This window comes from Cardiocondyla obscurior, linkage group LG12, assembly GCF_019399895.1.
Source record: "Cardiocondyla obscurior isolate alpha-2009 linkage group LG12, Cobs3.1, whole genome shotgun sequence".
NCBI lineage: Eukaryota > Metazoa > Arthropoda > Insecta > Hymenoptera > Formicidae > Cardiocondyla > Cardiocondyla obscurior.
Genome location: NC_091875.1, coordinates 973,098 through 988,700, shown reverse-complemented (window position 1 = coordinate 988,700; position 15,603 = coordinate 973,098). Strand labels below are relative to the sequence as shown.

At 47.4% G+C, this 15,603-nt stretch overlaps 1 long non-coding RNA gene across 1 annotated transcript in view; it reads left to right on the top strand.

Moving 5' to 3' along the window:
• LOC139107069 (uncharacterized) overlaps positions 1–15,603 on the top strand; it is a 40,449-nt gene that overhangs the window by 12,892 nt on the left and 11,954 nt on the right. Inside the window, exon 2 of the long non-coding RNA XR_011546461.1 lies at positions 2,406–2,450. This is a non-coding gene — a long non-coding RNA (uncharacterized lncRNA). The remainder of the gene's footprint in view (positions 1–2,405; positions 2,451–15,603) is intronic.

The window sequence follows — 15,603 nt, the reverse complement described above, 5'->3', positions numbered from 1 at the left end:
AATGCCGATCACGGAGAGGCGCGACGGAGATTGAATGTTAGCGCCCGGCCTCGTTAGGGACACACGCCTCTCTATCTCTGTCCGTATGATTCGGCACCAATTTTCCAAAGCTCTCGTCAAATTTTGATGATATATGGCGAGGGCAAGTCGACGCATAAGACGATAAAATTATTGATCGAAATTATCGGGACTAATGATTGATACTGGCTATCAACGCGATCTGAGCACGTATATATTGTTAAAATAAAAATCATCTCTCTCGAACGATAGAACGTAATAGAATACCTGGTCGAGAAAAGGCAAGACAGATAATGCAATATCGAATACAAAGATCAATGTGTATAAAATATATGTCATAGGAGCAAAGTTCCCGGTGCGGAAATTTATACGCGTTCGCAGTGCAGGAAAATGTATGTAGGAAAAACCGATTCGACAAGCATAAAAGGATAAGGGTGATATTCCGAGAACGTAATCTGGAAAAATTAAATTGCGGATAATACTGCAATTAATCGTCACCGGAGTTTTGAGGGACCGTTTGCAGTAAATGATGCAACCGATAATTCCTTTCCTTGTGCGATCTCGTCCTTATCTCGCGAGATAACGAAAGTGCGACGTTGTAGCGCGCGATTAAAGCAAGAAGTCCGTTCAGGGGATTAAAATTATTTTCCCGCGCAGTAATTCGATATCTTTCGACAGATCGGAGTTTTATGAAAATCCAGTTGCAAAATTTAACGCAACCGGCCATTCCTTTTTCGTGATGCGTCGTTATCGCGAGATAGCGAACTGTGGTGCTTCTCGACGATGTCGCTTCCTAAGAAGCGTTATCGGAGTCTTGCACAGCATTTTCCACACGTGACGATCGACGAGGCCACACCGGTGCGAAGTGAAGTATCCCTTGCGGCTTCAGCTACCGGGTACCTCGAAATACAGCCGACTCGGGCACCGACGAAAGCGATATCATTGCGATATCACCACGCGCGTTATTACGCTGATACCGGGACGGATCAAAATATCGCGCTGCAACTCGGCGCGGACCGCGAGAAGTAAAAAAGTGAACGTCCGTGAACGATGTTACTCGAGTCCTCTTAAGTAGAATATTCTTACGTCTGCGAGATAAGCGGCGACCGATTAAGTCTTATTGTTAGACCCGAAGCCTTGAAATAAGTGGGCGTACGATTGAAACTCACCCTCCGATAATGATAATGATATCGAGTGAACTACTCGATCGTGTGTTTCCAATCGAAATTTGTCGAAAAAAAAAAATATATATATATATACAATATTTTTTAACGTTAAAAAAATATAAGAAAAACGGTAACCGTTTAGAATACAAAAACTGTCCATTTAATCGACGAACTACGGGCTAATGAAGAGCTAATTGTATTAAGAAACGGCCTACTGGACGATGTAAACGCACTCTTAGAGTTGAAGCGAGCAAAAAGTCTCGTGCAGAAAACGCGCTCTTTCATCCGCCCACAAGCGACCGCGTGTCTACCTCGAATGCGGCTACGTCGCTCGATATACGCACGAATTCTGAATCTAAGCAAGACATCAAATAGGCTCCTCGTCTTCGCGCCCCGGTCTAGCGGCCCCCTGAAAAATTGCTCGACACGTCACGAGCCCATTTGTTTGCGTGAAACGACGGCACGTGTTCAAGAGACTAGGGAACCGGCCATCCCGGACCTCTTTTTCCTCTCCCTCCTCGAAGCGGATAACCGCTCCATTTTGTTGCGGGATACTTTTCGGTAGGAAGCACTTTTCGTCGCGGCACAGCGAACGTGACCCGAGTAAGAGCCCGCGAGATAAGCCAGCCGAGTAATAGCTTTCGCTCGTGATACTTACGCCATGCTCGGGGTCCCGGATCAGATTCCGGAAGCTGGACCGCGTTGCTAGACACCGTGCTCCCGTCTGCTACGCTCTCATGCTCCGTCTTTGAACGCTTTTTCGGCGTAGAAAATCGTTCGTCGCGCAACGTTTCCAATTATAGTCTATACATCGATGCCGACGTGCGTACATTAGTTAAAATCCACGTTCAAATACCACTGCCAAAAACACAACGTTCGACGAGTATGTATAAACACACGCCACTCGTCGCCCGCGTTTTGTTCGTCCCACATCATACAAGCAGAGATTATCATGCTCTGTACGCAGGTACAGAGAAGCTCCGTGCGCGCCGAATATCTTTGCGGTTGATTTAACGTATAATACTATCGGTCGTCATCGTGATCTAGTTCCAGTGAGCATTGTCTTTCCATGGTTAGATCAATAAATTGAAATCTTATTTAGATAAAAAGATAACTTTAGTTTAAATTATTTAATTGAAAAGCTTATTTGTATTTTTTTTTTTTACTATACACATCAGTTCGATCTCTCTACAATTTATGTTTTTTATTTGTTTGTTACAGATATCATCAACGCTGTAAATCTCCTCCGCTGCTGCACATCGTCCAGTGAGTATTCTTTTTTTCTTTTACGTCGTACGAGATTGAACGTCAGCTGGTGCTCTTCGAGCGCCGCTGAGTATTGCGCTCGCTCTTCCCATGCCTTGCGCGAGCTGACGGCTAATGCGACCTTATCATGCGTACGTAATGAAACTATTAGAAGGCTTACGTCAGTTCACATGTTCCCTTACGTTGAATTAGAAATTTACCGCTCCTCGCACGTTGCCGCACACCTCAGCGTCGCCCTCGGGCTTAGACAGATAGGGGGCGGGGAGGGAGAAGAAACGAGAGAGAACCCGTCGATAATGTACTTATAAGCGTTGGCTTTCTCAGCAATCTTTCCCACATAAGCTCATTACGCTCCGGCTTTGCTTTTTTTTTTTAACGTCACCCGACGCCTGATATCCTCAGAATTCTAACAAATGTTACTGCGCTATCATGCAGTCGAAGGACGATAGCTTTCCCATAATCACGACCGTACGGCCCGAGTGAAGTGCCGTACTTACAAGAACGGCTTCTCGCGAGATCCATCGAAGAGTAGCTGCTCTGATGCGGCGGAAAGAAGTCGCGCGATAAATCCGAGGCTGTTTTTCCTCTTTTTTTTTTTCCTTTTTTTTTTTTCTTTTTTGTTACGAACAGGGAGACGTTGTGCGTCAGACAGCGGAAAGAAAAATTTGCACGGTCCGCACGGATTAATTGGCCGGTGTTAATTGATCGGTTAAGGAAGGGGGAGCGATCAATCGCGCGTGCCACGTACGATCGATTGACGCGCGCGTTCGGTTTAGAAACGTCGGCCCATATATGCGCGAGATTACAGCCGGTTTTCGCCGAGGACCGTGGTGCAAAAACTCGCCGATTGGAATCCCGACGGGCGACGTCTCGTAGAACGCAACCGGAGCTACCTGGACCGCGGCGGTGGCGGTTTTCTTTGAGGTTTCCTGCGGGCTGACGACACCCGAAACGCTTTGACTGCGGCCGAACGAAAGCACGGTCCCGTCGATAAATTATGGAATATTTATTGGTCCGCGATTCCCCTTATGATCAGAATCGCCGGTCGTCTTGTCGCGTTGCGGCCGTCATTTCCCGTCGCTCCTAAATCTGATAGCGGCGATAAAGGATACTTTATTGAGGGAGGGCCCGATGATAAAGCAGCGTGAATTTATTATCGTACGACGGCGAGAAGGAACTCGAAAATAGTTTTCTCTGAGCAACTACTTCTTGTCTCGCTCGCTTCTCCATCGGCGTTCTTTTTATCTGTTCCTCAATTCGCGCTTTGAAAATATTTTTAATTTTTTACTCGGCGACGTCGTTTTCCAGTATCGTGATTTTGCACGCTAATTGCGAGCGTTAACGATCACCGGCGCTTTTCGTAATAATCGAATTTTCAGACGGCACCCTCCCCCTTCAGCCATTAATTTTTCACGCTCGGGACTCCGCGCGTATATATTAAATTCATCACGGCGCCGCTCTTTCCTTTCTTCTGCTGGAAAAAGGAGGAATGAACTCGCGGGCACCCTTCGCGTCTCCTGTAATCCTGCCACGTAATAGTTACGCCTGTGACATAAACGCAGTAGCACGGTTAGAACGTGCTACGGGCACGCGTTTCGCACTTTACTTTCCGTCTCCTCCGTATCATTTAAGAATCTACGCTGGCGGCGCATAAAATTACGGCTGGGAATGCGTTCTTACATTCGAAGCGCGGCCACGTGAGGTCGGGTGGAGGAAAGAGAAGCGGAGAGGAAATCGCGCTGAATTGAAGGGCGAAGGGCGAGGAGTAAGGGGGTAAATACGGAGGGCGGAAGCGGAATGAAGGTCCCGGGGAAGGGAGGAAAAAAAAATGTGATTTAAAATAATTATAAACGCATTACTCGGCCGGTTGGTTTGCCGAACGCGGCCGGGTAGACGAGATCGTAATCTCCATGATTTGTTATGCCATTGTTGACGCCTAATGAGGCAGGTAGGGTGCGTGTGTATATATGTATATGCGTACTCGCGGACATCTTCCAATGCTCGAAGTCGGTTGCACGCTTTGGAGCGAGGTTTATCGGACCGTGCGGACCGGCCGTGGATTTACAGTCTCGGGGAACGAACGTTTAAAGGCCCTTCTGTAACGCGGTAATAGCTTACCATTTTGCACTAGTCAGATTTATCACAATAAAACTAGATGGAAAGTCCGAGAAGTAGTTGCGCTGGATATCATTGTTTCAATTCGATAGGCTATGTTACTTCGAGAGAATAATTTAACCTCGATTATTAATTATTATTATTGATATTTTTTTACGATAAATATAGCTCGTTGTCAATTATTATGGTGGTAGAATGTGCATTCGGTTATATGTATTTTAAAGAACCGTTTAAGTAAGATTGCAAGCGTGGAGACCGAACGTCGGCAGCGACGCGTTTATCGAAAAGAAGAAACGACGCTCTTGGACTAAATACGTCCCCGCAAAACGAGATATTCGATTTTCCGCGGGAGTTCTCGCAGCGCAGGCAGATGCGAGCGAGTCGCGTGCCAAAAATGTGCCAAAATGTGTGCGCGCGAGAGATACGTAAGTACCGTTTTAAGCTCGCGCTCCCAGAACGAGCTTTCTCCCGTTAATCCGTTCGGCGCACCAAATATCCGTCGTCGAGAGCTGGCGAACACGTCGAGAATAACAACGCGCGCTAACACTGATCGCCCGAACAAGCATCAAGATTCACTTTAAGTCGCGAAGATGACAAATTTGACGAGCCGCGGCTGGTATTGTTCCGAAAGATCTCTTATGAAGCCCGTTATCGTACTGGAAATTAAAGATTGAGATTAAATTGAAATGAAACTCCGGGTTTTCGTAACGTCAGTCGGCCATTTTCAAACTCTAACGATCTCTCCGCGATAGAAATGCAGCTCGGTTAACAGCAGGCGCAACCGTTTCAGAACGTTTGTTCTGATCGGTGGTTGATTGTGATAGATAGATTACGTGTACGGCGCGATTCTGCGGTTCCAGGATAAACAAATAATAATTTTGCCGCCGTCCTTTTCCAACCGTGGGCGCGATACGGCCGACTCGGAGCGGTACATTGTCTCGTTTCCACGTTCTCGATGCAGCGGCGCAGCAGATACGCCGCCACGCTCACTGACCCAACGCAATCTTTCGAACGGCCGTAATTATCACCGTGTTCCGAAGTGTGGGATACCTTCCGAGAAATATTATTACTCCGGTATCGCGAGAGCTTTCGTAATCGCATTTGCGACACGTATGCAACAGATCGGCTCGTTACCATTACAGAATCAATATCACCGGCGGTGTTTCCTAATTTCGTTTGATTTATAGAATTTCTGGAAATTAGCCGGAAGATTGTAAAGTCGCTAATTGCAGGGGACCGCCCGAGATCGAAGGGCAGATTAGAAATAGCAAAAGAAAAATGCGGCAATAATAAACAGAATCGAATAATTAACGCTCTAATCGTATAATTAAGTAAGCTACTAGATAAACTCGTGCGCGCGCGAGAGCGCGCGAGGAAGATAAATCATATCTAAGAAAACACAGCTGCATTATTATTATCGTCCACCGCGAACTTTACGGTTAACTTTCTACTCGCGTCGGCCTCAAGTTTCGAGGTTAAATTAATCCGAGGAATAACGCTCGGCGCGGTCGATTCTAATCGATCCTGCGATCCGCACGAGTGCGACCGTCGAAAAGGGAAAAAAGTAAAACGCCCGAAGTGCGGAGATGTGCGAGATTTAGTGAGGATGGGATGTGCTCCGATTGGGAATGAAGCGGACGGTAGATCGCCACGGAGATTTATGCGCTCCCGATAAAATTCAAGCGGGCAGGGAGTTTCGGCGCGGCCGCGTTTACGAGCTTCGAAACCAGTTCTCGAGGAGGCAGGCAGGCAGACGTCGTCGCGTAGTTACCTATGGTTTTCTGGCCCGGGCAGCGCGCGAGCGGGACAAGGGATCGTGGTGGATCTAAAGCCTATTACACAATGCAAAAGTACAGGCGATAGAAATAGCGCAGGCAGTAAGAATAATCACTTTCCGTCTTACTAGAAGCCCCCCCTGCGTCACAATGGAAAGGGACAATAGCGGTAGACTCTCCGACGTTGAACCTCTCTGTTCTTCACTGCCTGTTCCTGTTCTTTTCAGTTTTCAGTTGGTTTTGTTCCCGAGCGCGTGTTACGAAAACGCAAATAACGTCGGACAAATGTTCATTGCCAAAAGAATTATTGCGTCGCAGCGTCACACGGGTTTCTATTCCGATTTTCTGTCCCTATTGCCTGTACTTTAACATTGTGTAACGGGCTTAAGAGGAGTAATTCTGCCGCAGGCACTGTCGGAAAAAGAAAGAGAGAGGGAGAGCCTGGAGGATCCCTCCCCCCCCCCATCTACGATCCGATGAAATGATAAGCTGCCGCGCGCATCGTAAAACTATCGATGCGCCGTTTTCCCTCCGCGCGGTTCCCGCGTATCGCCACCTTAACTCTAAATTGCGCCTCCGTGTCGTCCCGAGACTCGTTAATTGCTGATAGTTTGTAGATTAAGTGATTTAAGAGAGAGCGCTTATCTAAGTTCTCCCGAGACCCGGTGTCCTTCGGTTAGTATAATTTTCCGCTGCTAGTCGATTATTATACAAAATACAACCGATTAGACTAATTAGGCGACGGGAATATAATTCAACGATTACTTACGGCAGCTGTTAGACACGATTACCGCGTTATTGGTCGCTCTTTCACGAAAATCATCGAGTCGTAGAATAATTCTCCGCCGACTACCACCTCGAACTTCTCTCGGTTAGAATTTGAATTAAAGCGCGTCTCCGACAACCGAGATTAATAAAACGGCGATATAGGGAGGGAAGAGTTACCCAAGTCCGTTAAAGAATTCTCATCCGCGACGTTGGCCGTAAGAGACTCGTAGTTCTGCCTGAAAACGCGCACGCGGCAAAGTTTTCCCGCGCGGCATTTCGGAATTGCAGCGTCATGAATCAGAAAGCTTTCGAACGTGAGCCAGAACGTACGCGAGGTTCTCCCCCTCATACCATTTCTCCGCACGGCACGGAATTTATCGCACCCCGCGTACACATACGCGAAAACTATTACGGCGGTACGGCGCGGTCTTCGTCGATTTTATTCGCCGCCTTATCGAGACGATAGTCGACTTCTCTTTGTGGGTCTCTCGCGCGTATGGCGACATACGCGCGGCGCGCATAAATGCGCCGTTGCATAAATTATCCTCGATCGGCAGCGAACGGCCGCGGTTACTATAAATTAACGTTATCGGGGTGTTTACATTACTTTCTTGTTGCACGATTAGTAATCGCGCAATAAGAGCACGGGGAACAAATCGGCCGCGCGAGGCGGGGCGGCCCGATACCGGCCGGGGCAAATGCGTATTTATTGCCCGAGGAAAGCGCGATAGAAACGCAGCGCGAGAAACCGACGGAGAAAGAGGTCGGAACAATGAACTTGCCTTTTATAATAATCTCGCCCGCGCCGGGAGTCGCGCTGATCCGTCGGAAAACTGCATCCACTTAACCAGATGCAGCGGGATCGCGCGGATTTTTTGCTCCCGTCTCTCTCCCTCTTCTTCTTTCTCTCGCTGCGCTGCTTTTCTTTTATTGAGTATCAGCGTAAAGTGATTCGTGATGGCGCGATGGGTATGTAATTAAGGAAGATTTATGGACGGTGAAGTAACTGGTAAACAGAAATTGATAAGATTGAAGCTTAGCAGCGATAGGGGAAAGTGGGATAGATCATGGGTGAAGTAATAGATTTCGCTCGGCGTCTGTGCGAAAAAGACTGCGCAGTTTTCGTTGAACGGTTAAACGATTATGTGAGGCGTTTTCCTCCGCGTTTCTAGGAGCCCGTTCTGCCGCAGAAGCTTTTCACGGGAAATAGAGTTTAAAAGTAGGGAGGCTAATGAGTATACGCGTATCCGCATCAAGATTAATTTTGGTCTGGTTTACGAGAAAATTAAGTTAAATGCCGAAACAATTCTCTGTGCCGTAAACAACGGCAAGCCTCGAGAAATAAAACGGACAACGTGGAGGAGGGGTAAGGAAGAGAGATTTTTAAAGTTCGCGGAAATTCCTCTTGTTTTCATCCAAATGAATAATGCGTCTTGGTTGGTATCCAAAAACGGTTTTAGTAAATGAAACCATTCCGAGAGACCTATAAATCATTTTTCTTATTTCCTCCCAGTGCTCTGTCAAAAATTTTGAAGGAGACACAGCGCCTCGCGGCTTAACGAGCGCGCGATTTTTCTAGCGTCCTCCCACGCGCAGAGATCGTCGGAGATTCAGTTTTAACGGCTTGTAATCGTTTGAAGATAAGAAAAAAAGGAAAAAAAAAAAAAAATTGCGTGCGTGAATATTTATATGCGCGCGGATACGTGGATACGCGCATAGGTGCATATGCCTATCGGAGTTACTTCAGTCTTCGGGTAAGTGGGTCGCACACGCAAAGCCCCGGACTTGGGCTCGCTCATGCAGGACGCCGCACGAGCCGGTGTCGCAAGCTGTGACTAAGAGACGCAATTTTTCCCCGCGAAACTAGTTGGGCTGGCATAGACATAACTATGGAGGCAATACTGTTGCGACACCGTACACCCACACTCCCGATCGGATATAGCGCGAGCTCTCCAGCTCGACGTACCATCGTCCGAACTCGCGTCGCAGCGCCGCGTCCTCCTATTTCTCTCCTCTCGCTTATCCTTTCCTTATTTCTAAATCTACATCGCGGTATCTTGCGGGGAAAGCACCGATCTGTATCAGCGAGCCATGCGAGCGCGAGGCACGCGCATTTTTCGCACGGCAAATTTTGCCACCACGAAGAGGCTTCATTGTTTTGCAACGTTTCCCCTTTTGCAACCGTAATTTTGAAATGAAAACTCGCCGGTTGCGAAATATATATTCGCCAAGGTTAAAACGGTAAAGTCGCGTATTCAATAAGGTTGAACGTAGCAGTAACTTTAATTGATCGCCGCGATATTTCCCTACTCAATCATATCGCGTCGGCTAAAGAAAACGTAACTGATAATCATCTCTCTCGCGGTTATCTATCTAGAATCGCTCTAATCTTCGTATTGTGCCTTTATATTTTTAAGTATTTTTATTGAAGAGAGCGATAAATATCGTGGAAGTGCTGCTTCAGGTACTTGGTTATTTATAACGGCATCTAAGTCCCGGGTACGTAATATCGAAGCGATCGACTCGAGCTGCTCAAGGATAAAACGACTTTGGCAGCCAGTGACGCCGACATTTCCATAGCAAGACTTCGCTCGATCGAGATCGCGAACCTCTGCCGGGTAGAAATATTATTTCAGCCTTAATGTGGAGTAGCGTCTTGCCCGGTGAACGACAATCAGTCGCACGATTCGACCTATTGCGCCAACTAATTAATATTAGACGCTCTTCGTTCGAGCTCACCTTGCGTTCGTTTCTTTCTCGGTGTTCTCTCGGGACGGTGTACCGTGTGAGAACTGATCCTCGATTCGAAACCCGGACTTGGTCCGGCGCTCTCGATGCTTCGCGATTTGCTTATGAAATCGCGCGCGATATGCAGCCTGCACAAAACGCATCGCGAGAGAAGCCAACGATTGAGCTCACGTTCCCTCCCACGCGGCTTCGTTTCTCGGTGAGTTTCAAGCAGAAGTGGCTATTCGATTGAAAAGACGATGCCCGTAGGGACCAATGAACTTTCAAAGCCAACAGTCGTTAGCCGTCCTCCAGCGGAAGGTCTTGATTCTATTTATTAATTTATGCGGGTTATATATACATATATTTTTTTTTTTTAATACAGATAATATACAGAGTATTATAAATGAGAAGAATTTTAATTTTTCATAAATTAATTGTTAAAAATATCTTGATTTTTATTTTTTTTTTTATTCACAAGTCAGGATTAAAAAATATTTACTGAACAATTTACCGTAAAATTTTGACATTTTTAACGTCTGCAATAATGCTTTCGAAGAGCGCCGATGAAAGTCACGTCGAGTGCGCGAAGGTCGTGCCGGCCAGCGTACTTTTCTGCTGTTAATAGAACATTTCGCGTTTCCCGCTAACGCCGGCGTGCAAAAACGATCGTTCACCGGAGGTGAAGCGCTCCTTCGCGAGAAAGTCGACGGAAATGGTGCCGGCGGTCGGGGCGGATGCTCCCCGCGTATTTTTAGGGGGCCTCGGGACGTTCACTTTCGGTTTTTGGCGCAACGACAAATTTTCGTCGCGACCCCCATGTACGCGGACGGGCGCATAAGCGGATCTTAAAAATATACCGCGAGGTGCGCGAGAGATGCGCTTTGATAAATCTCCTCTCGGCGCTCGCGGACGCGCCGGAACAGCCTCGTTCTCGAGGGGGAGAAGGGGGGGAGGAGGGGAGCGGGCGCCCGTACGTCGTCGCTAATTTCCAACGACGGCGAAAATAAATTAGCCGCGTCCCGCGCACCAACGAACGAAACCCGCGGATGCCCCGGCACGGTGTAATTACTCGAAAAAACCGACCCTGTCAAATATACACGGAGCGTAACCACCAAGAGAGAATGTCCCTCCAGTCGTGTACCTCCTACCTCTCCTCCTCGAAATAAATTCGGGTCCAATTTTTCTTTAGCGCGAATTTTGCGCGGGGGTCATTCCTCATCCCGAGCATTTAATCTTCGGCATTAAATATCCCGACAAATGAGCGGTAAATAAAAAGTTCCGTTCGGATAAGTGGCAGTTTAAAATTAATTAAAAAGTAAGCCCGGAGTATTTATTTGTGTCTCCGGGGCTCAGGCCGGACCCTTTTAATTGCAAATGCTAAATAACCTGGTAATTATTGTGCGCAATCTCGACGGTCGAGTCGCCACCACTTCTTTCTTTCGGTACCTTCGACATATCCGCGGCGAAAAGGGCGACTCTGTCGTACTTGAACGGGGCAGTCGAGCGATCGATACCGAAGCTTCTCTCAGCGATGTCGGGATCACGAATTGTCAACGATAAAACCGTATCGGACGACCGCGACGTTTTCAAGAATCGGCGAATACCCGCACGTCTGTAATTTCATCGTTTTGACGTCGGTTCGCGGACTGACGTGGGAATCGTGGATTATCGATGATACGGTTCTTGACGCGGGCTATCGCGACACTCCGGCAATTTTGACATATTTCGTAACGCGCGTCAAAGACGAGGCATTCAGAGGACAACCGTCGCGTCGATTTCTTCGTCGGTGACGTCAACCGCAGCCGGGGAATTATCTATCGGCTTCTCCGGGCGCGCGGTGTCTCTCGATGACTTGCGAGCCGCGAGCGTGCCACCGACGTTAATTCGCCGGCGGCGATTTCGCGTTGTGCATTTGGCACGTTCTCAAAAGATTGGAAATTTCCGTCCACCGCGACGTCGAGATCGGCAGATTGGCGCGAGCTCGCGCGCAGCATCGCCGCGGTGATCATCACCGAGTTAATGTAAATTGCACCGCGACTTCCGCGTCCCGCGGGCTCGGCCCGGTGCGATTGCAGCCTACATAATAAGCATTAATGACACAGGCAGCCGTGTATCTCGGTACCGCGCGCGCAGGTGAGACGAGATGAAGTCGCCGCGCGAATCCGCTTCTGCCGCATAAAGAGCCGGAGGAAAATATAATCTGCGCCAACGACGCGAATGAACGGCGGCTCCATAAAGAGGATGATTCATCGAGTGACTAGATAATCGCCCGGGACGGACGCAGTCAGGTTTGCACTCCGGTTCGGAGATCGTCGGGATTCACCTCGTCGCCTACATTGAGAAGAGAGTAAACGGAATAATAATTAAGATCGAGAGAGCTCGAAGATTCTCAAGTATCGGGGGCTGAGTATACCGGCGGCGTTCGAGCACGAGTCATGATCGAACAGTGGTGCAATTAGGCGAGTTTGTACTCGACATAAATGCATACCCGCGTACGTTATAAAATTAGGAAAAAAAAGAAAAAAAAATTTAACTGATGTTACACGAAACTAATAAACTCGTTAGAAGATCCGCGCGTGTTTGAATTTTTTTTTTGACATTTTACGATATTGCCATTGATATCACGCATTATTGCAGTTTGATTCATCAAAGAGCAGACGATTTAAAATTAATTTTAACAGTCCGCGGGAATATACTTTCCGAAAAAATTCGGCTCGTGGACTTAGAGGCGAGAGAACGTTGTTCGAGCAAAGCGAGATGAAAGGACGCGGCAGCGCGAAAACTTCCGCGTGACACTAGGAGCAATCCCGCGTGAGGAGATAATGAGAAAATGTATAAAATATCACCAGAGGCTCGCGTGCTGAATACGTCAAGCGCGGTTTGTAGGCACACGTGCTGTCGCTCGCCGCGTGCAAGCACGCACGCACGCACCGCGCGCGCGCTTCTTCCTCTTTCCAGCGACGGTCCAGCGGCATCCGATGTACCGTGGTTGCGAAAAACGCGTCGGTCGCGCGACGATCGTTAAACGCCGCGGTACCATTAGGCAAATTGTTCCACGTAAAGCGCGCGCGGGACGCGCTTTCGGGTTCCCGCTTTTTTTCGGTCACGCGATCGAATTCGGCCTGTTCGCAGAGAATAATACACCGCGCGAGCATAATAACGGAGCCCGACTTCCCTCTTCGTCTCGTCCGTGGAGGGCCCGCACGCGGACGGGCCCGGAGTCTGGCTCCCTGCCTTCGTCCCTTTTCCTCCACTGGTTCCATTCGCCTCAGTCCCAGTCTCATTGCGTCTTTCATCTCGCCAGGGTTGAGCGAGAGAGCGAGAGGGTGAGCACGCGGGGCGCGGAGGGTAGGAGGGAAAAGAGGTTCGAGGGACCGCAGGGAGAACGTGGGGCCCGCCGACCGTCTGGTGGGCGGACGCCAGCCTGCAGCAAAGCAGAAGAGATCGCTGCCTTCCGTCAAGGACAATCGCGGCTCTTTTCTTCCTCCTCGCCTCCGCGTCGGAATCGCCGGGGCATCCTCGCCGCTCCTGTCGGCCGGTTGTAATTTCGGGGACTGCGTTTCTGTAGTTAATCGCGCACAGTGCAACGGGTGCTAAGAGAGATTACTCTGTCATTCAGAAAAATTAATTTCGCCTCGCGTAATTAATTACTTATCGCGGATTAAATAATGTCCAGCTGATATTTTTATTTTACCGAGTTCCTTCGACTTCTCACACGTGAATGCGCAAAAAGTCAATTGACACAAGTGTGATTATTAAAATAGTCACATTTTATTATTCCGAGCTGTCTGATTATTTTATTAATACATATTCGGATAATTTAATTAATTATTTCCTTTAAAATGTGCGGAATAATTTTGTCTTCTAGTAAAGAGAACTATCTTATTATCTTATTTTATTATTGCTTGAGCAGCGCACATAATTCACGTCAGTTCTTGCTGCGAAAACGTCTCGTACTATTACGCGATTAGTTCGCAAACGGAGGGTGACTTTGGCGATGGGCAAACCGCGCGATTAATTAACATTCGTGATGAACGACGCGTAAGCTTGCCGTGCAGGTTCATCAAGACGACATTTGCGTGTAAGATGTTCGCGCTGTGGTAAGTGTACCGTGCAAGACGCGGTTGACACGGCGAAACGTTTGATCCTCGATCGCGAAATTCACGTAGATTCGTTAAATCCTAATCGGTTTTGGGACCTGCCGCTCAAAGCGCGATGCTGATAATTAGTCTACCCGTGCCCGCGATCGTAAATAGCTATACATTCGGGAGGGTAATAACGAGCGGCTTAGGAACCTTAAAATGAAGAGGAAAGTTGGAAGCTCTAACGATCGTAGACGAATGTAATTAACGTCGTTAATAATTTAACTGCTGGCGCATCAATCGGCGAAAAAAAAAAGAAATTATTTTATTTTATGATAGCGAATTCTATAAAATACTAATATATAAATAAAATAGCGTAAGATCTAGGAGATCAATTCGAGAAGAGAATACTTTTAAAATGTTTAGTTTACTGGACATTTTTTGCCATACGCTGTCTTACATATTCGAGGTCTCGCAGATTAGGCGTCCCGCTGAATTAACCAGCAAGTAGAGTTACCCGTGGATCGGAATAAAACTTACAGATCCAGCCAATAAGTGGGTCGTGGAATAAAAATCACACTGGTTCAGCCAATAAGTAGGTCGCGGAATAGGAATTGCTGGTTCAGCAAGTAGGTCGTGGATGTAATCGTGATAAATGGTTACAATCAAAGCACTTAGCAACGATACAGGATAATAATAAGCGCGAATGGAAATTAATATAAATTCAAAGATAGAAACACGCAACTCTTTAGCTGCAACTCTTCGTTGGCGTTGCATAAATTTCAGGTTAATTCGTGTTACATAAAATTATGTATGATGAATGAACTGCGAAAAGATTAAATCAATTATACGAGCATTAATCTTACTTTAATAGCAATTATAATAATTGTACAAAAAAAAAAGAAAATTACCGTTTTCTCTTCATTATTTGATCTCGCATTATTTTCGTATCTCTGGCCATCTCATTTGATACGCTTTTGAGATAAGATTCAAATAACATTCATAAATACAGGCTTCGGCTAGATATCTTGCGCTAGATAATATGCACGCATTAAATTTCCACGTCTGAACAGTTATATTTTTAACAAGCACGAGATATAATCGAAGTCTGAGGTAAGGATTGACAGGATGAACAGTGCGAAGCTTTTTTTTTCTTCTTCTTTTTTTTTTCTTTTTTTTTTATCTACCTCTCGCGTGTAATTCTGGGTCAGCGGGGTTAATCGCACGTATCAGAGATGATAAAGAGACGTAAAGAGACGTGATCATTTGATTAATGTTTTAACGAGCATCGAGCGTCTTTCGCGACATAATCGACGCGGGCAGCCGAGAGTGATGTTATCTGCCGGACGTGTTAATTAACGCATCTTCTTCCCATCGATACTTAACTGGACTCGCTTGGAGCACGTAGAATCTGTGCAAAGTACATTGAAAGGCAGATATGGCATTTGCCGCGACGAGCGGCGACGGCGGCTGGCGTACGTGACTTCCCCCTCTCTCGGCCGCCGAGTGCGGGGAGGTGTGGGAGGCCGCGTTCCCTCTCAGTCCTCTGTGATCGGTGCTCCTCAACACATCTACGCGCGCGCTACGTGTGAGATTCGACGCACACCACGCCAAGGTCACGTACGCTAGCCGCCGTCGCAGCACCACGAACGCTATTCCTGACGGTGAGTGTACATATACTTA